This window comes from Nyctereutes procyonoides, unplaced genomic scaffold (genome assembly GCF_905146905.1).
Source record: "Nyctereutes procyonoides isolate TBG_1078 unplaced genomic scaffold, NYPRO_anot_genome, whole genome shotgun sequence".
Taxonomy (NCBI): domain Eukaryota; kingdom Metazoa; phylum Chordata; class Mammalia; order Carnivora; family Canidae; genus Nyctereutes; species Nyctereutes procyonoides.
In genome coordinates, this window is record NW_026575040.1 from 22,903,772 (window position 1) to 22,925,970 (window position 22,199).

A 22,199-nucleotide genomic window follows, 5' to 3' on the forward strand; every position below is an offset into this window, starting at 1 on the left:
TATGTCTCTGCCTTCTGTCTCTCATTAATAAAAAAAAAAAAGTCTTTTTTAAAAACTTAATAAAAATCTTTATTAAAAAAAAGTCAACTTGAACAGTTAATGAACCAATGAAAAGGTATTTAGCTTCACTGGTAATCAGAAAAATCAAATTACCTCAAGAAGATAACATTTCAGATTAGAAAAACATTTTTAGGAGTCTGTTACTATCAAGTCTGAGGAGGAATGTGGAAAAACAAGAACTTTTGTATAATACTGGTGAGTTTAAATTAGCAAAAGAATGTCAAAGAGCAATTTAGAATAAATAAATACATAAATGAATAAGTAGCATACCTATGACTTGGAATTTTTCTTCAAAAAGCACTCCCTAGAGAAATACTTGCAAATGAACATACAAAATGCCTACCTTTTTTTTGATAATCGCAAAATATTTAAAATAGCCTAAACTTTCAACAATGTGAGAGTGAGCTATATTCATATAGTGGACTATTATATAATAGTAAAAATGAATAGAGATGGTTGAAATCATCATAAATTAAATTTAGAAAGCAAGTTGCGGATAGAAATCTATATGCTGAAACCACTTATTTCAGGTTCATAAGCATGCACAATAATGCTACTTTTAAGTGTATATATGTGGCAAAAGTATTAAAAACATACATGACAGATAAGTACCAAATTCATGATAATCATTACTTTGAGGAATGAGAGAAGGGATTACCATCAGAGTGGGGTTACACAGTATGCTCCAACATCTTTAATGTGCTAATTCTTTTTAAAAAATGTGTGGAAGTATGACAAATTATTAGAATCTTATAGACCTGGGCGGTATGTACATGAAGAGCTCATTATCATAGTGGGGGAAGACAGGTTGATAAATAAGCAAAATACAGACATCTGATGGTAATGAGTGATATAAAATAAATAAAAGGACAGGGAGAGTGGTTAGGGAATGCCTCTACTAAGGTGGTACTGGGAGCAAAGCTCTAAAGTGGGTGGGCCTTAGGGGTGCTACATGGGAGTAACTATTGCAGACAGAGGGGCTAGCACACAAAAGCAGAGGTTAAGTATGTGTCTCAAGTCTGAGGAACAACTAGGTGGCCAATGTAGTAAGTAGCTCATTTAAGTGTATATGCCTATAAGCAAGTAATACAGACTAACCCTTAAATGTAAAAGCTTCTTGATCTAAGCTTCTTGCTGCTTTCTGATCTAAAAGCTGGTATAGGTGTATATACAATGAATGTTATTTTCTGAATGAGTCTGAAGAAATTGAAGTGGGACAGGTGCAATATTCATTTATTCAAAGAGCTAATCATCAAAAGGCAATGAAAAACTCTATCAATACATGAACTAAAGCAGCCTATTCTGAACTTGAATATGTAACAACTTTTTTTTTTTAAGATTTCATTTATTTATTCATGAGAGACACAGAAAGATAGAACCAGAGACATAATAGGCAGAGGAGGCTCCATGCAGGGAGCCCGATGTGGGACTTGATCCTGGATCTCGGGATCATTCCCTGAGCCAAAGGCAGAAGCTCAACCGCTGAGCCACCCAGGCGTCCCATGTAAAAACTTCCAATCAAAACAAAACAAAACAAAACCTTTCAATCACCTTCAGGTGTGGCTTAAGAGAACTGTTAGGAATCACATACACATCAGCTGTTTTACAAGGGCAAAGCTTTTATACAATAGGGAATCTGCCTTTATTTCCTTCTTGCTACATTCTCCTACATGATCCACATGTGGAAATACAAGATTTTGAAAAATACAAGGTAACAGCTACTTGCCACAATCTAAGTAAATCTTCAACTACAAGAAATCCACAAACATTGTAACTGTGTGAAAGAGAAAATGATGATACCGATAACTCAGAGAGTAAGTAGATAAAAAATAAAGCTGTTGCCATAAGGATCTTTTTTTTTTTTTTTTTTTTAAGATTTTTGAGAGAACAGAGAAAGTGGGGAGGAGCAGGAGAGAATCACAAGCAGACTCCCTGCCCAAGGTGGAGCCTGAAGCCCGACACGGGGCTCAATCTCATGACCCTGAGATCATAACTGGAGCCAAAATCAAGAGTTGGACACTTAGTCAACTGAGCTACCCAGGTGCCCTGCCAATAGATTTAATAAAAATTGATATTTACTACCGCTGAGTTATTTTAATAAATACGAGCACTTCTTTTTTTTTTTTTAAAAAATTTTATTTATTTATGATAGTCACAGAGAGAGAAAGAGAGAGAGGCAGAGACACAGGCAGAGGGAGAAGCAGGCTCCATGCACCGGGAGCCCGACGTGGGATTCGATCCCGGGTCTCCAGGATCGCGCCCTGGGCCAAAGGCAGGCACCAAACCGCTGCGCCACCCAGGGATCCCAATACGAGCACTTCTTGTATCTGCTTAATGTTGTAAAGGACATTAATTGCATAACAGCTTTGTTTTTTTTTTACTCTAACAGAAATAGTTTCTTCTGTTTCCAAGTTTTTGTCTGCTTCACAGAAATCAAAGGGGGGGGGAAGCAGACTCTTAAAAATTCTGTACCTTGTCAGTCTGTATAAAACATTTAAAAGTTAAAGTACGAAAATAAACTTTTGAATTAAAAAACATTTCAGACTTAAAAACTTCAGACTTTTTTTAAAGGTCTTTAATTAATACTGTCTCCCCTTCCCAATTTTTTCTATTTAGATTTATCTTGATACTTCCAGTCCCTACTAAATATCCTTTTATAAAAACATTATTTTTTAAAAGGCTCCAGTATTTTTGAGATTTTTACGTTTCTTGTCTCCACCTGAAATAAAATGTTTGTTCATATTTACCTTCTTGCCCTTCTGTAGACAATCCCTTGAGGCTCAACTTTCAAGTTTTTGATAAATGTACATTTTAAAATCAGTTCTAGAGACTTAACATAAGAACAGTAAGATCTCTAGTACTCTTTTAAACTTCTAGTTCACTAGTAAAGCAATCAAAGTCTGGCACAAATAATTTAGCTATGCTAAAAATGACACTACTATTATGACAGAATAGCACTATAACAGGAACTGCAGCCAGATAATTGAAGAGAGATATAAGAATGAGAGATCTCCACTCAAGACCTCCACCCAGATCTGCTCTCTTTAAATTATAATGAGACCAAGAAACATCATAGACCAAAAACTACAAGGATGACAATGTTTTCTCAGAAATCTCAGTGACTGGTCAGCACTTAATAGGGTTAGAGTGGGTAAAAATTCATCTTGGGGAAGGCAGGAACTTGTACCTAGGCTGAGAACTGCAGAGTCCTCATTTTATTTTATTTTTTTAAGATTTTTTTTTATTTATTCATGAGAGACACAGTGAGAGAGAGAGAGAGAGAGAGAGAGAGAGAGAGGCAGAGACACAGGCATAGAGAGAAGCAGGCTCCATGCAGGGAGCGTGACGCAGGACTCAATCCCGGGTCTCCAGGATCACGCCATGAGCAGAAGGCAGACGCTCAACCACTGAGCCACCCAGGCATCCCCAGAGTCCTCATTTTAGATTCAGATGATGACTACTGAAAGACTTGAATAGACTTCATAGAAATATGAGACCATTCTAAAGAAAGAAAAGAATATTAATCACCAAAACTATAATTCTACAGTGAGGATTACACAATAAAAAACTGGGGGGCAGGGGAGACCAATAGCAGCGCTTGCCCAGTGATCTGCCTGACTGCTCTGCACTATTCTTCAAAATCTTTCAATAACTATTAGGACAAAAGCTATTAGAGCATATTTTCATCTGGGAGCTTGGAAAGTTAAGTAAGTATGCCCACCTTTATCAGTAAGTTGAAGGTAATGTTACACTTCTGCATGATAAAGTGGATCCAGTAATGTTTCCAATTCAGTCATGCTCCATTCAGCAAGTATTTGCTAATTATACGTTATATACCTGTCAATATACTAGGTAGTAGGGATAAAATGGTAAGTAAAAACAGACTAGTGTGCTGCCTTCATGCAGTTTACAGTATGGCTAGAGATAAACAAGAGTAAACTAACAAGAAAAAGGGAAGCAAAAGGGACAAGCAATACCAAGGAATGGTACAGGATGCGAAGACAGCCTACACACTGAGGGATCTGACCTAATTAGGGATGTCAGGATGTATCCCTCTGGAAGCCATAAAAAGGCTGAGTGACCAGGAAAACAGCTTCCTCATTATTATTATTACCCTGATACCAAATCATAATGTCTCCAACTACCTCCATTTTTCCCGCCAATCATGGAGTTCTGTGGCCTGACTAAAGTATGCAGGTACAATCAACCAGATTACTGCTCAGAGCACTCTCCATCCATATCAATAACCTCTAGAAATGTCCCATTTATACCACTTTCTCTACCATCGTTCACATTTAACTTCATAAAAGCCAGTTCAAGGCTTAGGCTCAGGAAAGATCTGGGGTTCCATATTCCTTTTGCATTTCCACACACTTCAAGAGAGGAAAACAAAAACTAAAATGAGACAGTAACTTAAAACAACCCTTCCCAGCATCCTTCCAATTTCTCTGCCTCCAAATGTTACCCATTCCTACCAACCTTAGTACTGATATTGTGTTGCTTGGAGAGGGATCCTTAATTAAATTTTAATTAGCTGGGTCAATGTTATGTTTTTAACAACCGGGTGAATAAAATGAATTATAGGGAATGATTTATAAGAATAAAGTTGGCTTGGAGCATCTGCGTGGAGCATCTGCGAGGTTCAGTCAGTTAAGTGTCCAACTCTTGATTTCAGCTCAGGTCATGATCTCGGGTCCTGGGATGGAGCCCTGAGACAGGCTTCCCGTTCAACGGAGAGTCTGCTTGAGATTCTCTTTCCCTCTCCCTTTGCCCCTCTCCCCACTCACACTCTCTTAATGAATAAATCTAAAAAAAATAATAAGTTAGCTTTATGCTTTCTCTTTGATCTTCCTTCAGTGATCCACCATAAAATGGAAGTAAAAGTTTTCTATGTAGCCCAGCCTGGGCACCAGCTTCCTACATTTATAAAGCAGTTCCCTGAAACTGTATTAGCCGCCCTGGTCTTCTCAAGCACTCCTTTGTTCCGTTAATCACCACCTGCTTTCTATCACTTAGCCTACCCCCACCCAAGCCAAGAGAAATACAGGTACTCTGAGTCAAGCCTAAGTATATTCAGAAAAGTTATAAAATGCAAAAGAATGAAGACTGTAAAATAACTTCTCATTCTATCTCCCCATTCAATAGAAACTGGATTTTCCTTCCTTTTCTTATCTAAGAACAACTTGGTCCCACATCAGAAAAGGAGTCTAGATGTGCAAAGCAAGTTTGAAGTGAGAGCTTTAAACATAAGGTTACTTATCTGGTCTTCTCTTCCATCTTCTACTCTGCTGCTTATCAGGTTAAATGTTGACATGGGTCATCTGGCCTGATCACATGCACTGACAGCTCCCCCCTCCCCCAATGGTTTGTGCCTATTCTGCTCTTCTCCAGGGTCAAGTCAGTAACTTGAGTTAACTGGAATGTAGCCATTCTCACATCTCCTCAGCCAAAACCCAGTTGCTTTTGGAGAGAAGGGAAAGGCTGAGCTCTACTTAAATTCACATAGGACTATCTCTTAACCCTGGCACAGAGAGGTGTTGTTATAGCAAATTCATCCTAAGATCATATCTCAAAGCTCTCATCAAAGCTACTAAGTTTCTAGGGCAGAGAAGGCCAAAGGCTACAGCTTAACTGCTTGTTCATATGCATTCTTGACAATGCCCTTGGCTCCTGATGTAAGGTAGTCCTTAGAGTTATCAGGGATCCCTCTCAGGATTTGGACCTCAAAGATGCTCATGGTGTAAACTAATGTCAATGAATGATCTCAGTCATCTGAGGAGGAGGGCAGACCTTAAAACTAAACTCCAAAACCTAACAGGTCTTACATGCTATCAGTGACTAGTATGTGCTATAGACAAACTTAGGAAGTCAAAGACAGATGATTACTTGGCTTATAACAAAGTATCCAATTTTTAAAAAACTCTTCTACTCTTGACTGCTGTTCTTAAATTGTCTGAACCTTTGCCTAAATACATTTTAACATTACGGTCTTGCATTTGCCTTTGACTATTTAAAAAGTCATTACAAAATAAATGTCATTATGTTTATTTTGATGCTCGTCTCTAGCTGCTATTTATTCTAGGGCACCCATATTAGCATATAAGAACTCCACAGACCAAGTAGGTTGGTCAAAAGTCTTTAAAGACTCTTTCAATTCTCATTCTATTACCTATGAAAGCATTGTACAAGTCTTTTACTTTACGGTCATTTGTTTCCAAGCACTTCTTATGGTGGTATGCCAGATTGGGGGACATTATTAAAGTTGCTATAAACTAAATAGTAAACAAACATAATCCTCTCTACAAATTTATGGCTGGAAATTTACAAATTATAATAGCTCTTCATCCCCTCTTCCATCTTTCTCCTTCTTGAGCCCTTCATTTCTTAGACTTCTCTTCTAACTAATGTTAAGGAAACATTGGAGCAAATATATAAATAGGAGACATGTAGACAGCCTCCTTCCTCAATTATCTTTGGCTATATGAGAATTCCAATCAGATGAAAATTAATATAAATTTCTGTAGCAGTCAGGATAGGTTCGAAAATTGTATAGTAACAAATAATCCCCAACATCTCACTGAGTTACAACCGAAGTTTTAAGTCTTGCTAATGCAACAAATCCAACACAGCTATCATCCAAGTTGTCAAAGTTAACTACCAGCTCTGTCATTGCCATTCAGTGTGCCAGTAGGAAGGAAGAAGTGCAACTATCTCATTGGTCTAAAGCTTCCATTAAAAAATAACACATCTTACTTCTGCTCATATTTAACTGACCAAGGCAGAACACATGGTCACACCTGCTTCAAGGGAGTGGGAAAATGCAATCCTGACATGGTCCCAGAAGCAGAGAACCAAGATGTTTTGAAGAGCTTTGACTGCAGCTTCAATCCTGCCATCCAACCACTATATTTTTAGTCTACAAGACCTTATTGAGTATTTACCATATGCCAGATGTTGTTTTAGGCATAAAGGTCTAGCAGGGATCAAAACAAGTTAAAAAAACAAAAAATCACACTGACCTTATGGAGCACAAACTCCTAGATTATTGTAGTAGATTCCTCCCTATCCCACTAACATTTCTTCCTCCTCTCTTTTCTAATACTATCCCCCCCCTTCCCTTATCTTAGGCCATCCTTCCCAAACTAGTCTTATCTCTATTCTGCAGATCCCTCTACTCTTCTACCATTTTCCAGGGCACCACCTTACCATTTTCCCCTCCCTTGGCTTCATTGTATATTGCTCTATTTTAAAATAAAAGGTCGGGGGGGGGGGGCAGCCCCAGTGGCACAGCGGTTTAGCACCACCTGCAGCCCGGAGTGTGATCCTGGAGACCCGGGATCGAGTCCCACGCCGGGCTTCCTGAACGGAGCCTGCTTCTCCCTCTGCCTGTGTCTCTGCCTCTCTCTGTGTCTCTCATGAATAAATAAATAAAATCTTTTTAAAAAATAAGTATACTCTTAAAAAAAAAAGGTCTGAGGGGTGCCTGAGTGGCTCATTCAGGTCACTGACTGGCTCTTGATTTCAGCTCAGGTCATGATCTCAGTGTTGTGGGATCCAGCCCCACATCAGGTTCCACACTCAGTCAGCATGGAGCCAGCTTGAGTTTCTCTCCCTCCCCTACTCTCCTCTCTCTCATAAATAAATACATGCTAAAAAAAACAAAAGGTTTGAGACTCAGTTGCATTACTAACACTTTCTGAGCATAGTACCTGGGTACTTAGTAGGCACTTAAAAACTGCACTGAATAAATTAATGTAAACAGTATTATTTTATTTGATAGTAGGAAGTTTTGGAGAAGACAAGCTCTATCCTTAATTTTTTCAGAATCTGATCATACTCTAACCTACCATGGGGAACATCCGTGATGACTCCTAGACATGGTACTTTCCTTTCCAGGAACTCCCTGCAGGAGCTTCACCCTATGGTAAACATAATAGGTTTGTCAACACATGAAGCAATGACTTCAACTCACTCAGACTGAAGAAAAAAAGAAAACTTCAGCTTCGTTATAGCTCCTGTTTTATTTTGTTGAGGCAGTAAGAAGAGATTGTGCTATTGAAATAGTGTCTTATATTAGCAGACAAGCAGGTTTCTATAAAAAGTCTCATTAGCCCATGTGATACCAACTAAGTATCATGAAGATACGTGAGACCTTGACATTATTCTGATTATTCTTCAGTTCACCCTAGCAGGCTCTATGGCATTTAACACCACAGCTTTCCAGATTGCACGTCAAATATAACTGCTGTCATTTTTCAGCTAAGCCTGGTAAGGGTATGCAGAAGGCTGCAACATGCAAGCAAGACCATCCATAAGAAATATTTCTGGTCTCTCATCAAATGGAGAACCACATGCTTGATTGGAGAGTATCCAATTTTTAAAAAATGAACTGGAAAAGCATATAACTTTCCTGGAATATCCTTCCTCCTTTGTTTCTCCTTTTCTCTAAGGCTGAACAAAGCTTCAAGATTAAAAAAAAAAAAAGTGTAAGTTTCCTATCAGATTCATGCTAAAGGTTGGCACTACTGACAAATTCCTGTCTGGTTTCACGAAGACCATATTAAAAGAAAAAAACAAGTGAGTTAAAGAGATCTGATAACTAGTCCATGATCCATGGCTAAATTAGCTTATACTCAAAGTGGTTCACATTTTAGGCCTCAGGTCCACCATCAGGAAAATGAAGCAGCTAAACTACAGGACTTCTATGGCCTCTTCCAGCTCTAAAGTTTTATAATTTTAAGAAAAGGTTCAGGATTTCCACTTCTGATTAGAATGCAGAAAATTAAAAGACACCATTACTCTCACCCTATAAACCATGATGAGCTGGATAAGCTACAATACTGTAGTTTGGAAAACCCATCAGGAAAGCTAAAGATGCAAAGAAATATAAATAAATTAAATTCTGGAAAGTATTAAGCCCTTCATAAAAGAAGAGACCAGGACTATTCTCATTCCTGGCAAAGTGGCATAGCAAGAAATTTTCCACTAACAGAATTGAGAAAAAGCCAGACAAATTTATAACCAACTTTTAAAAGCTGTATGTGGTTGCAGCTAACAGATTAGAATTCAAAGGAGGTCCAGCTACAAGTCCTACCTGCCAAACTCTTCCCCATGGGTCCTCACTGAGAACAAAAGTCTAGAGCAAGGCAGGAAAGCGGAGAGAATCTCATGGAACACATGGGCCTCCACCACATTCAAGGCAGCTGCCTCTGAAGGTGAGGGAACAAGTCAGGAAGCATAAGATAAACCTCTCCAATGCATTCTGAGTACAAGGTAGATACTCTTCCTAAGACAAATAAACAGGGCACAAATATGAAGTAAAGAAAACCTATGGTGGTACTAGAAAGCAAAGAAAATGTCCAAACAGTCCAAAGAACTGGCAGCTAGGCTAAACAGGTTCAGAAAGCTGACAGGATAGAAGCAGATAAAGAAATAATCTAACAAACTTTCCAAAACTGGGGAGTCTGGGTGGTGCAGTTGGCTAAGTGTCCAACTCTTGGTTTCAGCTCAGGTTGTGATCTCAGGGTTGTGAGACTGAGCCCCACATTGGGCTCCAAGCTCAGTGCAGAGTCTGCTTGAGATTCTCTCTCCCTCTCCCCTGCCCTCCCAGTCATGCACGTGCACGCTCTCTAAATAAATCTTAAAAGACAAAATTAAAAAATTTTCCATAACTGACAAAAGACACCAACTCACAGACTCAAGAACTCAATGAATTGCAAGCAGGATAAATACAAAGAAACCCATACCAAGGTATACTATAGCCAAACTGTGAAAATGGGGGAAAAAAAGAGCAACCAGGTAAAAGAGAGTTAACTATATATAGTAGGGAAGTACAGTAAGAGTGATGGCTGATTTATCACTAGAAATGATGAAAGCCAGAAGACAACAGAACATCACTTTTCAAGTACCAAAACAGGGAAATAACCCAGAATTCTGTGCCTAGGGAAATGAAGATGAAATGAAGATATTCATTCAAAAATGAAGATGAAATAAAGACATTTTCAAAGAGACAAAAGTGGAAAGAATTTGTCTCCCTCAGATTTTTGCTAAAAAAATGCTCAAAGTTCTTAGGCTGAAGGTGAGGAGTTGGGGGGGGGGGAGAGAAAGAGAACGAGATCACAGGGAGAGGGCAGAGGGAGAAGCAGACCCCCTGCTGAGCAGGGAGCCCAATCCAGGGCTCCATCCCAGGACTCTAGGATCATGAATGAACTCAGCTGAAGGCAGATGATTAACCAACTGAGCCACCAGGGCACCCACCTATCTATATGTTTAAATGTCTTTAAGAAACTACTGATTATTTTAAACAAAACAATAATGTATTGTGGGGTTTACAGCACATGTAGAAATAAAAATATAAAACAAGAGCACAAAGTGCTGGAAGGGAGTGAACTGAATCATGTGATCATGTTTACAGTACTGGTGAAGTAGTTTATATTATTTTAAAAAGACTATGATAGCTAGTAAAAGGCTCAGGGGTCATCTTAAAACACCTTCCTTTCTGGCCATTATGTTTACTTAATAAAATGCCCATCAATGGAGAGTAAAAGGAAGGATAAAAAGAAAACTAAATAAATCAGCAACTGCAAGTAGTTTTTGTGTACTTTTACATCAATTATAATATAAACCAATATGTTAACATTAAAGCACTATCATAAAAAAAACATTAAAAAAAAGCAGTATCATAGATTCATGGATTATACCAAAGGAAATGAAAATTAACCATGTTAATCAAGATATACATATTTTAACTGAAATAACTTTGAGGGGCTCTACTTCCTGCTTTAAAAAACGTATACACTTTTAAGATATTAAAAAATTATACTATGGAATATAGCTGTAAAGTTCAAACTGGAGAATATAAATATGTCTGGTACATATTTATCCCACATTATCTACTATTATAAAAGCAATTAATGAAAAAAGGGCTTATATAATAAAGGCCCTGAACCTGATAATAGAATTTTTAATATCTGAATTTTCAGAGAATATAAAAAAACAAATAGCAAGCTTGATTAAGAATGTATTATATGGGAAGCATTGTACTGAACATATATCTTATACTAAATCCTAACTACACTGTAAAATGGGTTTTATGATCTTTATTTCAGAGAATTTAAATAATGCATTCAACATCACACATCAATGAGATAGCCATGATTTGAATCTCAGGTTGTAAACCAAGCCCATGACCTTCTCTCAAATAATAAATTTTTTTTTTTATTGACCAGTAAACACTCTCCCACCTCTTTGAGAATATATTTCCTACAGACAGGACGTTCTTCTGCAAACCAAAAAATGTAATCATCGAAATCATGAAATTAACACTGGTATAATGCTACCATCGAATACTCAGATCCCATTTAAGTTTCTGCAATTACATCAATAATGTACTTGACAGCTAGAGAACCCCATCCAGAATCACATGTCACATTGACTACAATACAATCTTTAACATATTTTTCCCTTTAGAAGTGTAAAGGAATCAAACATTTTCTACAGTCCACAAAAATTTACTGAGCAATTGGCATATGCCAGACACTATTTGATGATACAGTGGATAAGACAGCTAAGGTTCTTCTACTTCCAAAGAGTTTACATTCTAGTTTACAATCTCGTGAGGAGAGATTAACAAACTAGTAACATAACTTCCGATTTGTCTAAATGCTATGATTGAGTGACTGGGAAATGGCCATCTATGGAGCTAAAATCTAAATAAGAAGGTACCAATTCCAAACAGAGGAAACAGCAAATACAACCTAAAACAGGACAGAGTATGGTATTTGGAGGAAAAGATGCCAGTGTAGCCACGGCATGCTAAGCAGAAGGAGAGAGGAATGAGGTGAAGATGGGATAGAAAGAAACACCTGAGGCAAGATTCTGAATTTTATAGTGAAAGGGAATATAAGGGAAGGGAGAAGAAATGTGTGGGAAATATCAGAAAGGGAGACAGAACATAAAGACTCCTAACTCTGGGAAACGAACTAGGGGTGGTGGAAGGGGAGGAGGACGGGGGGTGGGGGTGAATGGGTGACAGGCACTGAGGGGGACACTTGACGGGATGAGCACTGGGTGTTATTCTGTATGTTGGTAAATTGAACACCAATAAAAATTAATTTATTAAAAAAAATAAAAATAAAAGATTCTGAATTTTAAAACTCACCACAAAGGAAAGCTATTGAAGGATTTAAGCAGACAATTGCATGGTTTCATTTACATTTTAAAAAGATGAATTCTGGTTACTGGGAAGACAACAGGTTGAGGATAATAGAGTGAAAGTAGGCAGAGTTAAAAGCTATTTCAATAGGTCAAGTGAGATGATGGTGGCTATCGCTAGGCTGGTAGAAATAAAGATGTAAAATAGGAGACAGTTTCAAGTAATAACCTGGAGACCAAGAGAACCTGGTGAGGGATTAGATATGGGGGACAATGGTAACAGAATTTAAGGATAACTCCTAGGTGCCAATTACTGAGATGGGGAAGACTAGGGGAATAATATGGGAAAGAGAATTCTATTTTGAATACATTAATTCTATTCATATAGTGTCTATTTAGATAACTAAGTGGTAACATCAAGCATACAGTTGGATAATGTGTCGGGAGCTCAGGCGAGAAGTCTAAACGTAAATCTGAGAATTACCCACATATAGATAGTACTTAATAAATTGAATGAGGGGATCCCTGGGTGGCTCAGCAGTTTGGTGCCTGCCTTCGGCCCAGGGCGCGATCCTGGGGTCCCGGGATCGAGTCCCATGTCGGGCTCCCAGCATAAAGCCTGCTTCTCCCTCTGCCTGTGTCTCTGCCTCTCTCTGTGTGTGTCTATCATAAATAAATAAATCTTTAAAAAATAATAATAATAAATTGAATGAGACCACTTGGGAAAGAATTTTGAAAGGGGAGGGGGAACAGGACTAAATTCTGGGATATGTCAATATATAAGGGCAGGTAAACTACAGAAGCTTGTAAAAATTTATGACAAGGTGTGAGGTAGGAGAAAAACAAAATGTCTCATATGCTAATAAAAACAGGTGAATATGCAGAAAACAACGGTCAACTATATTGCAAGCCGTCACAAGATCCTATAAGATGGATCTGGTAAATCAAAGTCACTGGTATCCTGATTATAGCAATTTCAAGTGGTAAGATGGTTTAACAGAAGCCAGTCTGGAACAGGTTGAGGAGCAAAGTGGAGAGGGCGTACAAAGACAACTCGAAAATCGGTCTGAAGAGGATTGGAGAAATATGAAACTAGACGATAGCTAGAGGAGAAAATGAAATCAGAGAGGGTTTGTAACAGATTTCTATATCCATACTGTTCAATATGGTAGCCAATTAACTATAAATGGTTACCAAACAGATGAAATGTGGTTAGCAGGGCTGAAAAACGAATTTTTTTCTAAATAAATTTTTATTTAAATAGCTACATATGGCGAGTGGCTACCAGACCGGCCACTATAGTTCAGAGCACCTTTGTACACTAATAAAGATGACCCAATAGGAAGGGAAAAACTCATGATGTAGGCAAGAGAGGAGTCCTTAAGAAGAGAAGAGGCACCTGGATGGCTCAGTGGTTAAGCATCTGCCTTTGGCTCAGGTTGTGACCCCCCCTCCCCCCCCCTCCGTCCTGGGATTAAGTTCTGCATCATGCTCCCCCATGGAGAGCCTGCTTTGCTGCTTCTTCCTCTATGTCTCTGTCTCTCTCATGAATAAATAAAATATTTAAAAAAGAAAAAAAAAGGTCAAGAGAAGGAATCCAAAGCACAAGCAGAAGAATCTACAAGGGATAAACATGAGTGAAGCAAACCATGAAGTTATAGCAACTGGTGGGAACCCATAAAATTTAAAATTAGAGTATCTCTAAAGCCTAGTTGAAATCTCAAGCATAAGACTAAATTACAGAAGGCTGTAAAAGCTAAGCAGGAGGACTTGGGAAGATAATTTATATCTACTAATACGTATTCATTGCCAGGCATTTTCAAGTGACAAATTATTTCTGCTACTCGGAACTAATACCTTGTAAGTCTTATTTTACAAATAAGAGTACTGATGCTCTGAGAAGTAAAGCAACTTCACTGAAATCACATACATAGTGAATGTCAAGATTTGGACACAGGCCAGTCTGATTTACTTTAGGGTCAGATGCTTACCACTACCTAAGTTGGGAGGTTAAGGACCAATGTTTCTGACCTGGAAATATAAAAAATGGCAGATCAATCTGGCAGCTAACAAGTACCAACAAGCACAGAGGTCCTAAGCCAGAGGCAAAAACTGCCCCGTCCATGCTATATACAAGATAATTAAGGAATATTTATTTAATAACTATTTTTAATTTTTTTTAAATCCAAGTGAAAATATCTTTGAGAGAAACAGTAAAATAAACATTTTTTTGCAACTTAGATTATCTACTTTACTGAATACAAGACTATCAATCAGAAAACTAGCAGTGCTTAAAACTACTAAAATCATATCTGGGCATATTGAAAAAGTAGGCAGAAACTGACCATCTCTCCAATTTGTAAATGAAGGAGGAAATTATTAAACTGAGCCTAATCAGTTAATAAATTACAGCTTAGGTTATTTTAAATTTAATGTCAGCATAAATCATCTAGATCTGAGCTGTCCAATATGATAGCCACTAGCTAGCTATTTAAATATAATTAAAATTAAATTAAAAATCCAGTTCCTCAGGTGCACTAGCCACCATTAAGTGCTCAACAGTCACATGTGGCTAGTGGCTATCTCGATGGACGGCAAAGAATATAGCACTTCCATCACCACAGAAAGTTCTACTGAACAGTGATTAATTTATCTTCAATTTTCCTTTTGATTTTTTTCAGGAGAGCCAATAAAAGGAGTAACTCAGAACTATATATGCTTCTAGAAATGCACGTGCATTTGAATCACCTGAGAATCCTGTAAAAATTCTGTAAAAATGTAGATCCTAGTTCAGTAGGTCTTGGGATGGGGTCAAGAATTCTACACTAACAAATTATTAGGTGATGTTAATACTGGTGGTCCAGCAATCACACTTTGAGTACTAAGTTCTTTCTGGGTCTCAGTTTCCTCAGCTGTCATGTACCTGGGGCAAGATAATAGCCATGATCCCTCTGTAAACACTAACATTGTATAGTTTGTACAGAATTAAATGCAGAGATTTCATTTTCTGCAGAGGAAGTTTCTTCCCTGAAGTAAATGCTATGATTCTAACACGCAATTTTTGTGCTACCATTTTTTTCCATGGAAAGACATACTAAATTTAAATAAAAATCAATGGGAAAACGTGATTTGCCATGTAAATATTCAATCTCTGTACAACTTTTCAGAAATGGGTTTAAAAGACTAATATAGGGGATCCCTGGGTGGCTCAGCGGTTTAGCACCTGCCTTTGGCCCAGGGCATGATCCTGGAGTCTAGGGATCCCCCATGCTGGGAGTCCCGCATGGGGCTCCCAGCATGGGGCTCCCAGCATGGAGCCTGCTTCTCCCTCTGCCTGTGTCTCTGCCTCTCTCTTTCTCTTTCTCTCTCTCTGTCTCTCATGAATAAATAAATAAAATCTTTAAAAAATTTAAAAAAAGATTAACATATATGAAAGACAAACCATTTAAGAATCACAAGAGGGGTGTACTATATTTCCTAAATACACAGCTCATGGAAGAAAAAAAAAACAAAAAACTTGATGCTGGACTCAGCCTGTACCATCGTTACCTTGAAAGCATCAACTCCACATGAAAAGCGACCGTCTGGAAAAAGCCATTTACTACAATAACATTATTGTTGTTTTGTTTTTGTAAGGTTTTAAGGCTCTGAGCAATAAAACTCACCAAAATCCCCATACCACTAGCAGGCTACAGAGTAACATAACCGTCCTCAAAACAGGCTGAAGGAGCTGACACGGGGCAGCCAACAATGCCACAAAGAACTTACCTTTGGGACATCTTATATTTTAACAGGGGTCCTAGGGTCATACACGGTTCAAATGGGCAATGCAAACAAAGAAATGGACTGTAGTGGTGTGGCTCACCATTTCATTAGGCAGTACCTCATAGAAAAGAGACAGGCTAAAATATCCAGTTTGTTTATAAATTCTGAATTATGTTTATGCATGACAGGTAATTATCTATACTCAAACTGGAAATACATGTTCAACCTCTAGGTAATAGGATGTTTTGAAAATCTACAATACTTTTTTTATATTTGTATTTTTATATTTCCTTTAGGAGGAAATATATTTTAAAGTTTAAATTAAACTGCACTACAGTTCTTCTATACAAATCATGCCAGATTTCCAAAATCTTTCCAAAGATTTAATACAATACATTTTACTACCTACGAAACTCTTCAAATAAATTACTCTGAGAAAGTAAATAGTATAAAAAGAAAACCTAAGAGATGGGGAGTTTTTTCTTCTCACTCTTAAACTGCTAGTCTCAATCTTTTTTTTCCCTCAATTTTAAGTCAGCCTGTTAAATGGTAGCTTTAAAAAAATCAGTCAAAATATCTTATTACCCAATTTCAGTGTGAGTCCTAAATTTGGAACCGTACATTCTGCCTATTTTAAAAAATGAACTGATGAGGGGCACCTGATTGGCTCAGTCAGAGCATGGAACTCTTGATCTCAAGATTGTGGGTTCAAGTCCCATGATGGATGTAGAAATTACTTAAAAAGTAAAAAAAAAAAAAAAAAAAAAAAATTAAATCTTAAAAACAACATGAGATGTCTGAGTGGCTCAGTGGTTGAGCATCTGACTTCCACTCAGGGCATGATTCTGAAGTTCCAGTATCAAGTCCCACATCGGGCTCCTTGCATGGAGCCTGCTTCCCCTCTGTCTGCCTATGTCTCTGTCTCTGTCTCTCATGAATAAATAAAATCTTTATAAAATAACTAAATAAATCTTAAAAAAAAAAAACCTGATGGAAAAGTGCCTATCACAATACTTACTTCAAGTTGTCTTTGTTAAAACAGAAAATTCATATAGATCAAGAGAAAGAACTACTGTATCATTCTGTCAGAGTGAAATACTCATATTCAGAGTTATATCCGATTAATACTTCTGCACCTTTACAACACTAATTTCTAGATATTATAAAGATAACTTTTACATTACCAATGAGAACATAAGGCTAATTTCTACTTCAGCATAAACTTCTGTCTTTTATAATCTGTAACAAGTCTTTCTCAATAAGGCAAGAATTGCTAGTATCAAACATTTAGTAGTAGCCACTGACCAGCAATTAATTTTACTATTCCTCTCAACAAAATGTTATAAAATTCCACCTGTAGGGTATTTGATCTCCTTTTAAAATGCAATTTAAGAAGCCATTACTCTTAAGAGAAACTGCAGCTCCTCTAGAGAGAGAATTATAATGTGGACAGAAACATTTTAGCCCTATCATTTAAAAAAATACAGTGTATAAAAAAAAAAAAAGGGCCACGTAGCAGTCCGTGGGCAGTATGAGTCATCACCCAACTCAAAACTTGCAGCACTTCTAAGCTTCCTCCTACCAGACCCCATCCCCTTCAGCAATGTACCCTGAGTCAGCAAACCTCACTATTTTGTCAGTTATGAATTCTCACGATGTTTAAATGAACTTATGCAAAACACTGCAACACATTTAGTACTAACACTTGTCATTAGAACATGTGCTGTTTCTACTTCAAAATTAACTCCTCTTCAATCTTTAGACTCTTTCTTAATCATCACAGAGTAGCCAAACACTACATTTAATTCTCCCTTGCAAGGAACCAAGCTCCAAACTATGGTCATATATAAACGTTTTTATAAACAATTCTCCATTTCCCAGAGGTTTTTTTTTTTTTCCCCTGAACAGTAATATCTAAATAATAAAACATGTCCTGCTCAAACCCTGCATATTTCCTAGATGACTGCAATTACTGAATTTAGAACACCAATAAGCAATTTTACAAGTTTCACCCGGCAATTCTTATTAAGTGATGTAACATATATATGTGAAAGGACTTTACGCTCCTTGGCACACAGAAAGCAAGCCCTTCATAAACGTGTTTGAACAACTACTCGTAAGAGGGGTGAGAGATTCTTCCACTCAATTCAAGATCATTTTTCAGACATTAAAATCTGACATTTCTAAGAAGAAACTCTAGAGGCGGTTCCTCTCCAGAGCCAGGCCCTGTCTGGCGCGACCCTCCAATCTTCTGGTCAAATTACTGTTTCCACCTCAGTTTCCCAAGGTTGAAGACAGAGAATATGTCCAACCAGAACCTTAAAAAATAAAAATAAAATAACAAGGCTAGAAGAAACCAATCAGAAAATTACTATGAAGCTGTTTGCGTTCCATTTAGCCCCTCGTCAATTTTTTTTCCCCTTGACAAATCGTCTCGTTAAAAAAAAAAAAGTTAATGCCGACTTTTAAGAGCATTTTTAGCATGGAGGAAAAACAACGTGAATGTGCTGCAAATGCAGTAAGGCTTCTAATTCCACCACTTCACCGGGCGCTCGCCAACGAGCAAGCCAAAGAAGAAATAAAACAGGAGAGGAATCAGAAAGATCCTGCTTCACAGAGCTCCCACAGAACCCCTGAACCGGTTGTCTTCCTAAAGCCGAGAAACAAAAGGCGCCCCCAAGACCTTTACTTTTCAACGCATCTCACCAAGTCAGACAAAAACGCACAAGCGAAGCGAAGCGGCCCTTTCTGGTGAACTGACAAAACAAGTTTCCATTTGGGTACTTCCACAGACCAACGCTCAGCGTCCCGAACGCCGCCAAGGCAAGGCTGCAGCGGGGTGAGGAGGCTTGAGGGGGGAGAGAGAGATCAGCAATGCCGACTCCAACAAGTCTGCGGTACCTCACTTACGGCTAGAGCTCACAACTCGGGCACAGGACTTCGGGGCCCTGAGACCAGCCGGGCGAGTGGTGCGCGCTACGCAATTCGCCGAGTCCACTGGAGACTTTGCCCGGCCGGAGTCAGCTGAGGCCGAGTCACCGGAGTGGGATGGGGGAGGAGACGCGGGAGCATTTCGAAGGCGGCGTGCCAGGAAGGCGAGACTCCGCGCCACCTCAGCTCCCGGGCCGCCCCTCCCGGCCGCCGCCCCCAGCCCGCCGCCCGCCGCCCGCCGCCCGCCGCCCGCCGGCCGGGGCGGGCTTCGAACCCGCGGAGCCGGGCGCGGGCGGCGGCGGGGCCGCAGCCGAGCGGCGAGGCCCCGGGGCTGGCGGGCGCGGCGCGGCGCGGCGCGGCCCGGCCCGGCCCGGCGGCCGGCGAGGGGCGTGCCGGGTGGGAGGGGCGCGCCGGCCGCTCCGCCGGCCCCACGCGGGGACCCCGGCCTGCCGCCCGCCCGCGCGGGGACGCGCCGGCCAGGCCCGAGCGGGCGGGCCGGCGGGAGGACGGGCGGGCCGGAGACGGAACAAAAGCGCCTTTGTTGAGCGGCGGCCGCCGGAGGGTCACACACAATGGAGGAGGGAGCCGGCTCCGCCGCCGCCGCCGCCGCCGCCGCCGCCGCCGCCGCCGCCGGGCCCGCCGCGGCGCCCTCCCGAGCCGCCCCACCGGCGCGCCCCGCACGCGTACACACACACACACACACACACTCACGGGACTTCTCCGGCTCATCGAGGGAGTGCGGGGCCCGCGGACAGCCCCCGATGTCGGCTCAGGTCTCCGGCTGTGCTGGCGGCAGCGGCGTCTCCGAGGCTCTCGCTTTGCCGCAGTCGCCGCCATGTAACCCCGACCCGCGAGAGAGGGCGAGGGAGAGGGGGCGGGGTCTCCGCGAGCCACGCCCCCTCGCGTCACAGGCTCACTCCACGGGTTCCCCCGCCCCCGCCCGGCCCCGAGCGCTTGCACGCGCCGGAATTTCCAACGCTGGTGACTGGGCTCGGCGCGCTGCGGGGGCGGCGGGAGAGGCACGCGGTCTCGCCAGCCGCCTCGGGTGGGCCGCGCTGGGGGCTGGGGGCTGGGGGCTGGCGGGGAGGTGGGCCCAGGGGCCCTCTTTGCCCTGCCTTGGCCCCAGCGCTACTGCGCAAAGCGACCAGACTCCTTGGGGGCGTTTACCGCGCACCTAAGGCGGGCAAGCCCCTGGGCGCCCCAAGGGGAATGAGCCTTCTTCGTCCAGGAGCCCAGGGATGGGCTGGGAACAAGAAAGGCTGGGCCTGAAGATGGATTGGCTAGAAGGCAACAGCCGAAGTACAAGGCAAACGCTGTTAGAGGCCAGATGCTAAGAGGGTCATTAATTCTGCCTGAGGATACGGAGGAAGGCTTCTAAGTGAGGTCGCCACGGGTGACCTTTCAGCTCTTCAGAAGGCGCCCCTATAATAACCCGAGGAGGCGAGGGGGAGGGTGTTCTGGCGGAGGGAACTGTGAGAGCAAAAGCAGGAAGGAGGAGAACACCTGGCTTATTGCTGAGCTCTGGGACTAGGCCTGAATCAAAGAATTTGGGAAGGGGTGTACTGTGAGATGTGGTGGAGAATGTGGATTGAAGCCTTCTTGGGACCACTTGGATGAAAGCAAACTTATTTACCACGGCTTATTAGGTCCAAGGTGCCTTTCCTTTCCAGTGTTTACGGGAAATTTATATAGGTATTAAATTAGAGACGCGGGTCAGCATATTTTTTCAATGACTTAATCATTTCTGATGAGAACCAAACGTTTGGCCATCCCTTATCCATTATTAGCATATCTTCAAGCTTCAAGCTTGAGGCATATGACCACTTTAAAGACTACACAGTAACTTCAAGTTACGTGGTTGGGATGGAACTTGAAAGTTTTCTATTTTTTTATATTTAAAACAATACCATCTGAGTACCAGGTATGAAGAGGAGATGGTGAGTAGATAAAAACAAGAGAAAGGGGATGCCGGGTCCAACTTGCAGCATTTCTAGTTTGTGGATGCAGCCTCTCTGCAACAAGAGCTCCTTACCTGTGACCCAACTATACATCCCTCCTGCCCCTGCTATAGGATACTGATTCCTGAGACATCTTTCCTTCCTTGTCCATCAATGTTCATCATCAGGAGGAGGTAGGAGGAAAATAAATACTGCTTTTTCCCTTGAGAGCTTATAATGTAGTATCAGCTCCTGATTTCCAGCAGAGACCACCAAAGGAAACTTGGTCAAACAAAGCTATGTTTATTGCCTAAAACAGCAAGTGACACCACTATGTTGACAAGAGTCTCTGTAGCACCTCAAAGAGGGAGGTCAAGTGTAGAATAGTTATGAGATTCAGGGCAATCTGATTTAAGACTAGTCTTTCACTGAAAGCATGATTGAGATCGGACCAAATTTGTGATATAATCACTTAAGGTGATTACGGAGAGGGAAGAGTTTTGAAGCAAGCCTAGAAGAGTAAAGAGTTTGATAATAAACCCAAGAGTAATCATGTTGAGGAGCAGGCTGTTTACCCTGTTGAAGGCTACGTTAGTCAGGAGTCTGTTGTTCAAATAAATAGACTTTGAGGAAGTTCCTGAAACTGCAATTAAGTTATTTGCAATTTCATTTTCTTGGGCAAGAATTTCTTGGAATTAAAGTCATGTTTATGCAAACGGTGGAGTTGTAAAGTCATGCTAATGTAGTCAGTCTTCTTTCTTAATCCTATTGTGTGGCAGTAGTTTCAATTCTCAGTAGTTTTTCCAAACTACAGGTTAGGATCCAGTAGTAAATAGTGAACTCATTTTGGTGGATTATGACCTGCATTTTTTTTTCTTAAGGAAATAGAGCAAAAAACTAGAGAGCATTGTCCACAATAAAGGGTAAATACTGTTTTGTGAAACTTTTGTTTCCATTATGTACTATGTTTCAGCAAATCTGAAATGTCATTAATTATGAGACACCATTATTTTGTGTACTATTAAAGAGAAAACAAAAAAAAGTGAAAACTCTTATCAAAATGATACTCTATTGCTACATCCTGATTTCAGAAATAGTAACATAGAAGAAGTAGTTCTTAAAACTGACGAAATAAGGTATACACAAATGTGCCAAGTGGGTAACAATGTAAAATGTATTTCTACTTATCACCCATTATTGCTACAAACTATGCTATTGTTAAAAGACTCTGAAAGCCACTTTTATAGTGGAGTAATGCAGGAGAGGATCAACTCCATAAAGTGGAGTTGGATATACTCCATAAAGCAGCATGAGATGAGTGCTTTCAGAGCAGAAATGGAACTTACCTGCTCT

At 40.4% G+C, this 22,199-nt stretch overlaps 1 protein-coding gene across 8 annotated transcripts in view; it reads right to left on the bottom strand.

Annotated features, from left to right (window-relative positions):
- MAPK6 (mitogen-activated protein kinase 6) overlaps positions 1–22,199 on the bottom strand; it is a 47,839-nt gene that overhangs the window by 16,346 nt on the left and 9,294 nt on the right. The window contains exon 1 of one of the 8 annotated variants that reach the window (XM_055319863.1): positions 19,621–19,786. The exons of 1 other annotated variant lie outside the window; for it this stretch is intronic. The gene's annotated coding sequence lies outside the window, so the exon portion shown is untranslated. 6 more of the 8 variants (XM_055319865.1, XM_055319864.1, XM_055319867.1 and 3 more) reach the window with 6 other exon arrangements.